General features: G+C 41.8%; 1 long non-coding RNA gene across 1 annotated transcript; it reads left to right on the top strand.

Moving 5' to 3' along the window:
- The first annotated feature begins 390 nt into the window (after window positions 1–390).
- LOC105527090 lies at window positions 391–3,092 on the top strand. The gene is made up of 2 exons (XR_001004196.1): window positions 391–472; window positions 2,031–3,092. It is a non-coding gene; the product is annotated as an uncharacterized LOC105527090 (long non-coding RNA).
- Window positions 3,093–13,005: the final 9,913 nt, after the last annotated feature.

Raw genomic sequence — 13,005 nt, 5'->3', positions numbered from 1 at the left:
TTTTGGGGGACATGACATGACTTTTCAGCTAGGACTGGAACATTAAAAGTTTTGAAAGCCAGTATGCCTTTATAAATGTAAAATTACTTTGATGTCAAGCAAAATATCTAATAATTTGCCTCCTTTCTTTTGTGGCTCTTTAAAATTATTTACTTACTCAAAAAAGAAAAAGAAAATCTCATAAATTGGGATGGAACCGCATCTCAATATTTGCTGTTTGAATCAGTCTTGAGTTTCTACTAAAGCCGTTATTGAAATTCTTCACTAACTAGAATTATCTCTCTTCAAATTACTTGGAAATGGATGCTTATTGTTTTTTTCTTCTTCTTCTTCAAAGAAAAGAAAAAACAAAAGAAAACAACCACAAAAAAACTCCCAGTGTGTTTTCTACTCTTCTTTTACTGTTTGTTGGAGGAAAGCGAAGGGAGAGAAATGGACTCCACCAGTGTTCTTTGGCTTCAGCAATTCACAGGTCAGTGTGCAGAGATTCTGGGATGCTGTTCCTGGTTTATCTGAGTCAGTCCACAGCAGGTATTAACCACTTTTAAAGTGCGAGTGGCATTAGGAGGTTGGGAGCAAAGCGCTTTCTTGTGCTGAGCTGCAGATGCTTCTTTTGAACTTTGAGTGATGCTTGGGACAAGGAATGGTCATTTCTGCAGGGAGCAGACAGTTCCTTTTAGAAGGACGCTCTCATAAACTACCCCCTTCCTCTGGGCTTCATTGAGAACTAAGTATCCTTTCTGTGTTTGGCTGTGAATCCACATCTCTATCTTGTAGAATTTCTGGAAAAGGAAAATAAAGTACATTTGAACACCTAACTTGACTTTTATGAACCCCACGTTATATCAACATGTTTGACACAACTGGTGCTGGTGCAGCCGGAAGTTGTACAAAGCAGAACGCCTGACACTCCCTCTGTCAAAGTGTATCAAATGCCATTTAAAGGGAATTGCCATAATACTGTTATTACCCCAGTTGTGTAATAGAGCAACTGTTTTCCTATTTCTCTAAAAGAAACCTGTTTCCCTCCCTGGTATCATGTGCTTTTCAGTTCTGTAACATGGTAAGAGAAATGGAGTAAGGATACATAGTTCTCATTGTTAAATAATGAAGACATATTTAAGAAATATATTTGAGACATTTTCAAGTCATGAGAAACAGGGGTATGTATGAGAGGAGTGGTCAGCCACCTTCTTGCATGTCCCCTGTGATAAAAGCAATGTTTTATGAGGCAAATGTTAATTTAGTTTTAGAGATTTTTCACTTAGTTTTCTGCATTTAAAACATTTTATAACAATTTGAGATCCACTATAAGACAGAATAAACGATAAGTGTCTCTCATAGCATTCTGTAGTGTTATAATTCAGGAATTTTTTCACAGTGACAGTATACTTTCAAAATGCAATTTTAATTCACTGTTCAAGTTGTCATCATGGATAAATGACAGTCATGTTTCTTTTCATTTTAAAAAACAACTATCTTGATCAGGGACCACTTGAAGGACACGTTAAGATTGCGGTGTCTTTAGGGCAGCGCAAAGTCCTCTTCTGGCCGCATTCTGGGATCTCTTCCTCTTCTGAATGGATATCTGTGTTGGTAATCTGGAATGCCATGGGAGGCATTCACTGAGTTCGAGTGAATGCTTCTAGAAGAGTTGCAAGAGATTCTGATTGAGCACTATGTTTCACCCAATTCCTGTTCCCACTCTTTCCCTCCAATATAAAAACAATGTTGGAAAGCATTCCTATTTGGCCTCTGTGAAAGGGTAAATGAAATACCTATCTCATTTTAGTTCACCTGTAAAATGGGTTTCTCATTTCTCAATCAAGCCTGGTGTGAAGGGACATATTGGACTTTAAATTATTTTATACCCTTCATCTATTTTTTTTTAAAGATCTGAACTGTTGATGTACAGTTTTTAAAATGCTAGAGCTAGCAAAAGTTGACAACTTCCATCTGATTTTATTTATTGATACGTGTGCATCACATATATTTACTGGACTTCGTATTGTCCATTTTTCTTCCCCTAGGAAATGGCATCAAGATAGTTCAACTATGACATGGTCACTAAATATATTATAAAAATATCTTTTTGAAAAACTCAGTTTCTCCTGCTTAGTAAATATTTATTTCATCAACACGGGCTGCGTTCCACTGTGTCAGGATTCTGCATGTGCGTGGAGCACTGTTCCAGCCTAAGAAGATGGTTCTGAGGCCACTTAGCAACACATTTTCCAGCATGAGCAGGTTTCTCTGTGGAAATAGTGACACCCTATTCTGGTGTGTTGTCTTTCCTTGGGGAACTTAGGGAGTACAAACTCCTGAAAATGTTCTTTATGCTGGTTGAAGCTCTTATGTCACTGTACTGATTCCCTATGATGCAGATTTGAATCACAGAGTAATTAAAACATGGATCAAATAAGCCTGGGGTTCACCAAGGCTGAAAGCTGTAGCCATTCAAGGCATCATTTCTGTCATGAAAATATAGGACCTTTTCAAAACATGCCTTCAGGATGGTGTTCCCTTTTCAAACAAAAGTCTAATGACTGCATAACTCTTCTTGACCACATCTTACATTTTCTCTAGATTTGCTTATTTACAGCTACTGGAACAAAAAGATGAGACGAAGAAAGCACACTGATTGTCCTAAGAGTCTTCTGTGACTAAAAGCACATGAGCTTCTCCCCAGGCTGAGATTTGACCCTCCCAAGCATTTCCCCAAAGGCCATGACACTGCATCGGATTGCTTCTGGACGCTTTCCTTAGAGTTTTCAACAAATATAAACTGAAGAATGAAACACAGCACCAGATTTGCTAATCAAGAGGCAATGGTCCCAGTCCAAATGGTGCTGTGTGTGAATACAGAGCTCAGGAGAAGGGAAGGAGGTACATGAACATCGGGAGTTGCAAAATCTTGCTGAACCAATAGACCAACAGCCATTAACATTTGTCAGTGCAAAGATCCTAAAATATGCGAGTGTGGATTTGTTCTGCCGTAAGAACTGAAGCTGTGACAATCACATTGCCATGGACATTTAAGCTCCTCTGAGGTTACTGAATCTAACAATGAATAAACAATGAAGAGTAGCTAATTTTTGGAAATCCTTTTCTATGACCGGAAAATATTCACAAACTCAGAGTGATTGTTTGGGGTGAAAGATGGTCCCATGCCTTGTGCGCCTCTCTTTGCTATCTATTCAACTTTGGAAATGAACCCCTCCCTTACAGGAAGGTGACTAGCAACCAAAGTGAGCCCACCCTGGGAGGGCAGCGTGGTGGTACTTTCCTCAAAGAGCCCTGAACACAACAGGGCACACAAACAGCCAGAGCACCCTCAACAATACCCCATCATCTGCCCACCAGGGCACACAGATTCACACAGATTCAGTGACACGTTCCAAAAAAAACGGAATTAGGAGGGACCCATAGCATGGCCAATGTGTAGAGAGCTTTACTGCTCTTAGCACCATTGCTAATTATTGGAGCAAAGAAGGGTACACAAGGAATGGAACCCAACCTGTTTAAAGTAATAAATGTCAATCCTAAAGTGCATGCAACTATCTCTCCTTCCCTTTTGAGGGCTGTGTGCTTCACAAGCTGGGCATTTGCTGCACGGGGTTTTCCAATATAATGTGAATTTTCAGTGTGCTTTGTTTCTGTAGAGTGGCTTTAAAAAGCCCTTGAAGTCCTCAGCTTTAAATCCATGCTAATAGGGGAAGTCTTTTTTTTTTTTTTTTTGGAGGTGGGGAGCTTTGGTTGGGAGAAACATTGACCCAGACTGCACTCTGGGTAAACTAGGGCAAAAGACCTGATATCGTCTGCAGGGTACTTATTAACCACTGTTCATTTGCAGGATCAATATTTCCAGCAAAGGAGTCAACACTCAGGATACACTGCTACGTCTCACTTTTTCCTTGACACAACAATTTATTTTATAAATGCATCTGCTGGAGAAGAAAAAGCAGTACCAAGGATTGTGTCTTTTATCTCCAGGATATGCAAAGCGCATTTATTTTCAGCTTTTATCTCTGGAATTGTATGTTGATCCCATACATATAGATTGATTTTGTTCAGGTAGATAATGAAAAGTCAAGTGGAAAATTACACAATGGCATTCACGATCCTAGTCTTATATCGGTATATAAATTGGTTTATTATTTCATTCTATTAAAGAGGCTTTTTTTTTTTTTTTTTTTTGGTACCAGGAAAACTTCAAAATGCATTGTGTTGTCAGCTTCACTGAATTTTGTTTTGGAGGAGGAGGTGGGGAGGGGAAGCCGAAGCCCCGATTTCTCCTGCTCCTTTTGCTAATTGTATTGGCTAAATGAGCTTTCACAGAGAGGGGTCCTGGCTGCTTTTTGCTCTCCCCCAGCCCACTTGTAGGTTGCACACAGGGCTTCTGTAACTCTTTCTGGGTCAGGACAAAGATATCCACCGAGTACACCCTGTGACAAAGGTGGATATTTATTTCACCCCGGGCAATTCTAAATTTTGTCATGATGACTGGAAGAGGCAATCTCTTCCTGAGCACTAAGAGGCCACGGGTGAGAGGGTGGCAGCATAGAAAAGCCACCACCCAGAGACAGCTTGGAGCCACAGTCCTGGAGGAAATGTTATTAATAAACATCTTTTGGACATTTGGTAGCCCGTGGAGCTTGCTCCAGCTTAAAGCAATTAATTCAGGACACTGACATAAACTCTCCAGATCTTTGACAGCTTGGAGCCGAAATAAAAATGCTAGTTCTCCGGGGAAGAGAAGAGGATGGCTAGCCCTTTTCTGGACTGTTTGCTTATAGGCCCAGAGAGCAACCTTCCTTGCAGAATGAAATGCAAGGGCACAGACAATGTACCAGGGAGAGAATAGAAGATGGGAATGAACAGTTTGAACTATTTGCTCAGCAGAAGGGCACCACAATGCTGGGGTAGTGGTTTTCCCATGCGTCCACCGTCCCTTCTTTGGGATCTTTTGTTGTCCTCTGTCTCCTTTGGCCAGATAAGAGCACAGCTGCAGCATTGCAGCTAACAAGTAAGGCCGTACTTATCCCCCTAAATCTCGGGGTGCCTTTACTGTAACAAGTTATGCTTGGCTCTCTTTTATTTTACAAGAGGATGGTGAGGGAGAGAATGGAAGAACAGAGGGAATGGACGTATAGGACACTGACACTGCCTATGTCTGATTTCTTTCTCTTTCTTTCTTTCTTTCTTTCTTTCTTTCTTTCTTTCTTTCTTTCTTTCTTTCTTTCTTTCCTTCTTTCTTTCCTTCTTTCTTTCTTTTGTTCTTTCTCTTTCTTGCAAGCTGTGATCAGATGCAATCTTTGTGGGGCATTTAAATGGAAGGGTTCAGTGATGTATATTGTTTGCCAAGCCAAAATGTTGCCTTTTGGGGAAAAGGGGGAGAGGTGCTTATGGAGTGCAGGAAAAGTGGTTTTGGGGCAGAGATTTTGGTTTAAAATAACCAGACTTCTGACTGCTGAAAAGATGAAAAAGTTTTAAATTGTCAAATTTAAAACTGTGTTCAGTTATGATTTGCCACTTCTGAATATTATTTTGGATTTCCCCTCTCCATGCTTATTTTGTTCAGAATCCTAATGAATAGAGGTTGCTGGTCTCAGGGTAAAAGCAGGATGAACTGGAGATGGGACATACAAGGTACTTTTGTAATTGCCATAGATTACATCTATAATCAGAGTAAATGTCATCAACAAATAATCAAAATATTTTTTACATTTGCTCTTCTAAAATCAGAGCCTATTTTAAATATAAGAGAAAGTAGATGTGATAATAATAATGTAAACTACAGTTATGTTAAGTTGATATTAAAGTCAAAATCTAACACAGATTTGCACTGTTGGGTGTGTGTTCCGATTCAGTGGGTTTTTCCACAGATGTTGATTTTGGGAGCCAGGCTTCAACGTTTAATTCTATTGTAATGTGGTTATTTAGCCTGAATGGTTTTATAAGGTGAAAAGGCAAAAAAATTAATTCCAAAGAAAACTAATGGTTTACCACGATTGCGTTAAACATTTCAGAAGCCCACCTGTGGGAAATACAAAGTATTAATACTGTGTGTTATTTTGTTTTTGTATTTTTGTCTCACCGACAAAACTGGCAGAAAAAAAATGCTTTCGTATATTTTTCCTGCTGGGTGGTCAGAAGGAAAGGCCATGAAGCTAAAGGTCTCCCATTGAGACGCTGCTCTGCAAAGAGCCGACCTCACGTGCCGCTGCCAGAGAAGAAAGCACCTGTTCATCTCGGCTCACTGTGGGGCTGAGCTCAGCACTGGCAGGCAAGGGGCCGCACGCCTCCCCCACAGTCACCGAGAGGGCATCCCTGCAGGGAAATCATATCCAACGTGCCTGTGCCCACACCAGACGTAAGACAGCCTCTAAAATGTCCATGAAGCCATTGTCCAGTAGAGCTGTTAGTTTTAAAACCAGTGAGTATAACCTTTGGTTAAAAGGATGCATGTGTATAGGTGTATGTGTGTGTGTGTGTGTGTGTGTGTGTGCATGTGTTTGTGTTTTTGGACTTGTGTGTGATGTAGGGAAAGGGTATGGAGAATGAAGAAAGGGTTCCATTTAGGCATTTGCAAATATTTGCCGGCATCATGAAAAGACAAAAACGTTCTATAAAATATATCATATTTTGCTATGATTTTGTGTGTACCTATAATAAAATTATTAAGTACAAATTGTTCTGTATTTCTTTTGCAAGCATAAATTCTAAAGTTTTGTATTTAGGACAGAATAATTCATATCACATAATAAGGGAAAAAATACATTTTTTTCCTGATTAGGTGCTTAGACTAAATACATCTGTTTTTTTTGGGAAACTGAGGCCAAGATGGAAATTGTAGTCTGCCTGGGTGAATGTAATTCTTTTCTCTAATTCTTGACATAGAGAAAAACTTGCCCAGGGAAATTTTTCCATTATGGCATTTTAGCATTAATCTGAAAATCATGTGGAATCACTGTGGATAACTCAGGGAAATAAGTGGAACTCTTCTTCCATTGAAAGAATTTCCTGCCCTTGAAGCTATGCATTTCCACAACATGGGAAATGGGTTTTTATTTCCAATTTCTACAAAGAGTACACACGCAACTGGTATCCATACAAAGCCCCACGTGTTGGGAGGCCACTGAGGGAGGAGCAGAGCCGCAGCGAGGGCAAATGCACAAATAACAAATCAAGTTTAAAGACCGTGGCCAAATGCAAGGAGCAAATGATACTGATCTTATATGTGAGGGGCTTGGACATCACACCAGCTGCCGCAGAGTTTGATTAATGAGGCATTAAGGAGATGGAGTGACACTTACAGCTAGTTACTTATGGTGCTAATTTCAAAACACTTTGCAATAGACAAAGAGACTCTACTCATAATGCAAAGTAATTTGTGGTGTGTTCCTGGTGAATGCATTTAGTGAAGCAAATATAGTTATGCGGAATTTAAATTAAGGTTGACACTAATGTAAACAGAGCCCAAGAACCACTGTCCCCAATAATTTGATGAGGACACAGGTTTTAATCAAGCCTCTTCCACTAAAATAGCAATTTAAATCCCTATCGTTTAAACTGGATAAAACGCTTAAGCCGTAAAGGTTGGGGGGGGGAATAGAAATTTACTTGAAAATAAAAATGAAACAGAGTATCTCTGGGGGAAACCTTGACTATGTTTTGACCCAACTGGGATGTGCATGTCGATTTAAATGCCAGGTTGATTTTGAGGCCAGATTCCAGGTATTTGAAGGCATTTGCTATGTATCTTTTCTGTTGTTGTAAAGTTATGGTTGGACACATTCTGATTGTATTGATCTCAGAGTAAAAACGCTCCTCGCAGTAAGAAAGTGGAGATTCTGATTCCGAGGCCCCAGAATCATTTATGTATTAAAGGAAGAAATCTATCTGCTTCCCCCGGCAACCATTTTCTATTTGTACTAAAAAATTCAAAATTGGGGGAATATGAGGAAGGAGTGTGGGCCTAGTTAGAGACCCTGGCCAGCCATTGGAGAGGTCAGTTTTTCTAGAGGGTACCACCTCTGCACATGGCTTTGTTCGGGTTTGCCTGTTTATTTCCCTTACTCACATTCAATGGGGAGGGGGTCAGCCCAGTCATTAACATGAATTAAAATGCCAGCAGCCTAGGTTCCAGGGCCTAGGAGGCCTTGTGTATGGGAAACAAAACCAAACAAAATAGCAATTTATTCTGCCCTGCTCTTGGAAAATAAGGGGCAGTTCGGCAGCACTTCCTGGGGCTCCAGACTTTACAGCAAAAGAGCAGGAGGATAAGGTAAATCAACCCTGAATTCTCCGAATTATGACCCTGCCTTCTCCAGCCACATTCATGATGTATCTTCTAGGGAAAGGAATTTGTCCAATGATGTGTTTTTAATACCTATTCAGAAGAAAGGGCCGAGAACTATCTGGGGAGGAATAAAAGCTGTAAATGTAAAGTGCTCTGAAAATGCTCCTAGCAGTAATATTAATGGTCACCCAACTCAAGGACTTAGAGTCAGGAATGGAAGGGAAATGGGAAGCTGGAGACTTTGACATTTGGGGGAGGAAGGGGGGGTCCACCACGAACTGAGCACTGATTATGAACTTGGCACCACGGGCACAATTAGGAAGAGGGTCTCAAACAGAAGCAAACAGAGCCCAGGGAGGTTAAATTATGTTCTGAAGGCCACACAGGCTTTGCAGGCAGGGCCAGACTGCTCCGACTGGCTCGGTCCCTCCTAGGAAAGACCCCCTGTTCGCTCAGTCCCTGTTACCATGTGGTCCTAAAGTGGATAGATACATCATGCTGCTTTGGGAAGCCTCCACTCCATGTCTGGCAGGTAAACAACATCTGAAACTCCCATCCTGCAAACATGCAAAAGAGGGGAAGGGTATTTGCTACTCTAGCCCTCGGAAGTTAGAGGAAATGAATGGAAGGTCATCGATGCTCATCACAGTTGCAAGGACAGCAATCCCAAAAACAGTGATTCTGCATGGCTCTTTGTATCCATAAAAAGACAGATCTTTGACATCTGAACATCGGGCCTTATAGGCAGAGGGGAGAGAAGCCCAGCCAGGTCTGCCTTAGGAGACACTGCTAGCAGGCAAGCTCCTGCTCCCTTCTCCTAGACAAGAAGGAGCAAAGAGGATGGAGGGTAGTAGGGATGGGAGGGCCGGTGGGAGAACTGAGTGTGCAGGCCAAACTTGGAATGTCAGGGCATCTTCCAGAATGATGAGTATATATGTGTTTTTAAGAAGAAAAGATTTGCTGGGTGATGACTTTGGGGACCCCCAGGTTTAGGTTCCTCTAGTCTCACCTGGCATCCCTGCTGTGGCCATCGGAAACAGTACCCTCGGCCAAAAAGCACTTGGCATTGACATAGAATTTTGATTTCTGCTCTTGGGAGGCACCGTGTGCCAGGCCTGTGTGTCACTGCTCAGGGCAAGCCCCGAGCCCTGGGGGTGGGGTATGTGCTTCCCTCACCTGTGCTCCCTGGGGATGCGCCTGGCCGGCATTCCACTTGGCTCCTCACAGGGTGCTGGCTGATTGGAGCCCCTGCTCCTTGTGGCTGTGACCAGCCTAATGATGCTTCCCAGAGTTGACTTTTCCTTCTTGCCAGCCTCAGCTTCCCCAAGGCCTCACTCCTGCTGTCCGAGGTCACCTGCCTGAGGCTGCACACACACACACACCCTTCTGGTTTCCAGCAGAGAGAACTGTCCTGTGAGCGTCTGTCTCCCTGAGGCTGCAGTGCTGTCCAGGCAGCCAATATTGGAGGAGCAGCATAGGGGAGGCCTTTGGCTATTTCCTTCATTTTACAGTTCAAATCAGGGTTCTGGAGGTCTCATGACTCAGATCACTTGTCACACACTCTCAAAAGCATTTTATTTTTTCTTGTGCTGAAACACTGATACAGCATTTACTTGAGGTGTGGGAGCATTTTCATCCTCATGGCCCCAGACATGGGTGAAAGGTTTGGAAATGCCAACTCGTCTCTTGGCCTCAGTTTCTCTCCTTCATCAGAGGATAAACAAAACAAACAATCTCACAGACCACTGTGAAAAAGTTTGTTTTGGAGAGCATTTTGGAAGTGAATGATGTCGGAGATGCATTTTGGCCCCATTTCCTGTTGTAGAAACGTGCGGCAGGAATAGATGTGACCAGAGCAGATGAGTACGCAGTGCTGAGCTCTTGACTTTGACCAGGAGTCCTCACATTCTTTCACCTGCTCTGTGAAAGAAATCTGAACCTGTTTCACTTGCCCAGCCTCTTGATTTGGAATCTCAGTGCAAACCCCAACATCAACAAAGTTGCTATGGATTTTTATGACTATCTTAAGAATTTGTCTCAAGTGAGGCTCGAGTACTCTCAGGAGAAGGGGTGGGGATCCTGAGCTGCTCCCCTGCTGCTCTCTGTGGAGCACACGTCACCCTCTTCTCTCCTTTCCAGTCTCTGCATTGCAAATGCCTCCTTCTCTGGTGCAAAGCCTACTTTCTTACAAGATCCAATACCTTCTTCCATGTAACTCTGGGCCAAAGGACTTACACTGACTTCCTCTTAAATAGGTAAGAGACGGCTGAGTTCTTATCACCCTTAAAGCACTCCTTTACAGGAAATATTGACCCCTTCCACACCACACCACAATACCCTCCTGGACAGAGCCTGAGATCTCAGGACAGTGGCCTGGCCACTACAGGGGCCCTGGGATGTCCGGGAAGGCTCTTTCCAGGCCCCAGCTCTTCTGCTCAGTTATTCCAATGAAGACCTAATTCTGTGTGCCCATGTGGGCCGTCTGTGCTCAAATGCCAGCATTTGTGGTTTAGACTCCTCTTAGAGAGGCAGCTGGGAGCGGTAAGCCCTTTGTCCTGCTGGATGGGTAACAACAAGTTGGCAGGGACTGGGTGGGGTTGGGGGGGATTCTCCAATGAAATCTTAGATCGAAATGATGAGATTTAGATCATTTGTTCAATGTGGGTCTTCTAACAAGCATTTTTAGGGCTATCTCCAAGACTGGGTTGTTTCTCCCAGATCTTTATTTCTAGGTTTCACCTCCTCCCTCCCTTTGCCTTCTTTCTCACGTCCAGGGTTAGAGGGGTTTTCTGGTGTGCCTCCTGCCTCTTTGTCAGATCTCAGGCTCCCAGCCTATTAGGCTCTGCTGGTGTTGATCACAATTTTTACTTTCTTCTACAAAATTCTCTGTATGTGCAGGGGTATTGGCAAATCTCCCAACCCCAGAGTATTTGTATAACCAATTCATTATGTAGGGTCCGATTTGTTTTTTTTATTTCTTTCCTGATAAATAGAAAAATTTTTGTTTTGCTTAAAATGCTATTTGCCCCATGACTCTGCTTTATAGACTACCTCTAAGCAATGGGTCTACTTGTTGTTTATGAGCAGTGTTATAAAAAATACTTAGAGATGAGGGGTGGATTCTGATGGCTTAGGGAAATTTCTGGGGTTATGTAACTGACCATGCTAGTTATCCATGAGGTAGAGAAATACCAGGTGAGGTGTCCATTGGCCTAAATCTGCAGGATATTTTTCATATTTTTATGAAACTCCCAAGTCACATTATTTTGTTACTTAAGAGTTAGTTGGTCAAGGTATTGGTGATATCTCCACTCTCTCTTTTTAAAATTATTTACCAAATCCTTTCAGTCCTTCCTTCAATTTTGCAAAAATGAAAGCAATGTTCAGAATGTGGTCTGTCAATGAAATGGAAATAACAGGTATGGAATATCTTAAAAAAATACACCTAGTTTTCCATTCTCTCTGCCAGCATCTAGTGAAGACCCTTTATGAAAAGGAAAATCTCCACATTAGTTATTGTCAGCAACCTCCAGCATCAGCTTCCAGCACCTCCTGTGTTGTTAGAAACAGTTGGTATCTACAGGGATCTGATAACATCCTCCTAGAAGGGTAGTTTGTGCAAGCTGCTCCCCCTACAACAACCATTCATACTTTTTTTTCTTTTCTCCCCCAGAGGTAGCATTTCTCTCTGTCACCCGGGTGAAATACAGTGGTTTGATCATAGCTCCCTGCAGCCTCCAATTCTGAGACTCAAGCCATCCTCCAGCTTGGACCTCCTGAGTAGCTGGGACTACAGGCACTTGCTGCCATGCCTGGCTGAATATCTGTTTTTTTGGTTTGTTTGTTTGTTTGAGATATTCCATACCTATTATTTCCATTTCATTGACAGACCACATTCTGAACATTACTTTCATTTTTGAAAAATTGACTATAGTTCATCACGGAAATTATATAATTTTTGTATTTAAGACATTGGTGTTTCATACGTCTTGATCTACTGACTGTAGAGTCTTGAATTTTCTGCTGGTCAAAATGGATTCGATGTTTTGTAAGAAAGTAAGAACTTAAAGTTTCCTGCCAACATAGTAAAAGTATTGAGAGTTTACAGTGGATTGATTGAGTAGATGGTCTCTGAACCCACACATCCATCTGAACATTACAAAAAAAAGAGACCATGACAAATTTGTACATATTTATGTGACACATTAGAAAACATGCAACATTTTTTGACAAAAAAAATCAAATATGGACTGCAGGAAGCCTCAGGTCTAACTTCCAGCTGACAGAACATACAGGTAACAGAGGAACCTATTAAATGGCACCATGTGGATGCCACCAGTGAGATCCACATGGTGGGAAACTCTACAGGACATATTACCTTGTTTCTTCAATAAATAAGCATCAAGAAGAAAGAGAGAGAGAGAAAGAGAGAGAGAGAGAAAACGTATAGATGTAAAAGAGAGAAACACATGTTAGCCAAAGGTCATGTGTGGATCATGTGTAGACCTTTGGATCTTGATTTTAATAGAGCAACAGTGCCTTACCCTCAAATAGTGTGAGAGAAATGGGGAACTTTGAATACTTATGTGCTATTCAGGAATTACTGTTAACTTTTTAGATGTATTAATGCTATGTGGCATACTTTTTTTTTTTTTTTTTTGAGATGGAGTCTCACTCTGTCACCAGGCTGGAGTGCAGTGGCA

The sequence above is a fragment of the Colobus angolensis genome, unplaced genomic scaffold (genome assembly GCF_000951035.1).
Source record: "Colobus angolensis palliatus isolate OR3802 unplaced genomic scaffold, Cang.pa_1.0 Scaffold117, whole genome shotgun sequence".
Lineage (NCBI taxonomy): Eukaryota > Metazoa > Chordata > Mammalia > Primates > Cercopithecidae > Colobus > Colobus angolensis.
Note: the sequence above shows the minus strand (reverse complement) of the source record. Positions and strands in the feature narration are given on the sequence as shown.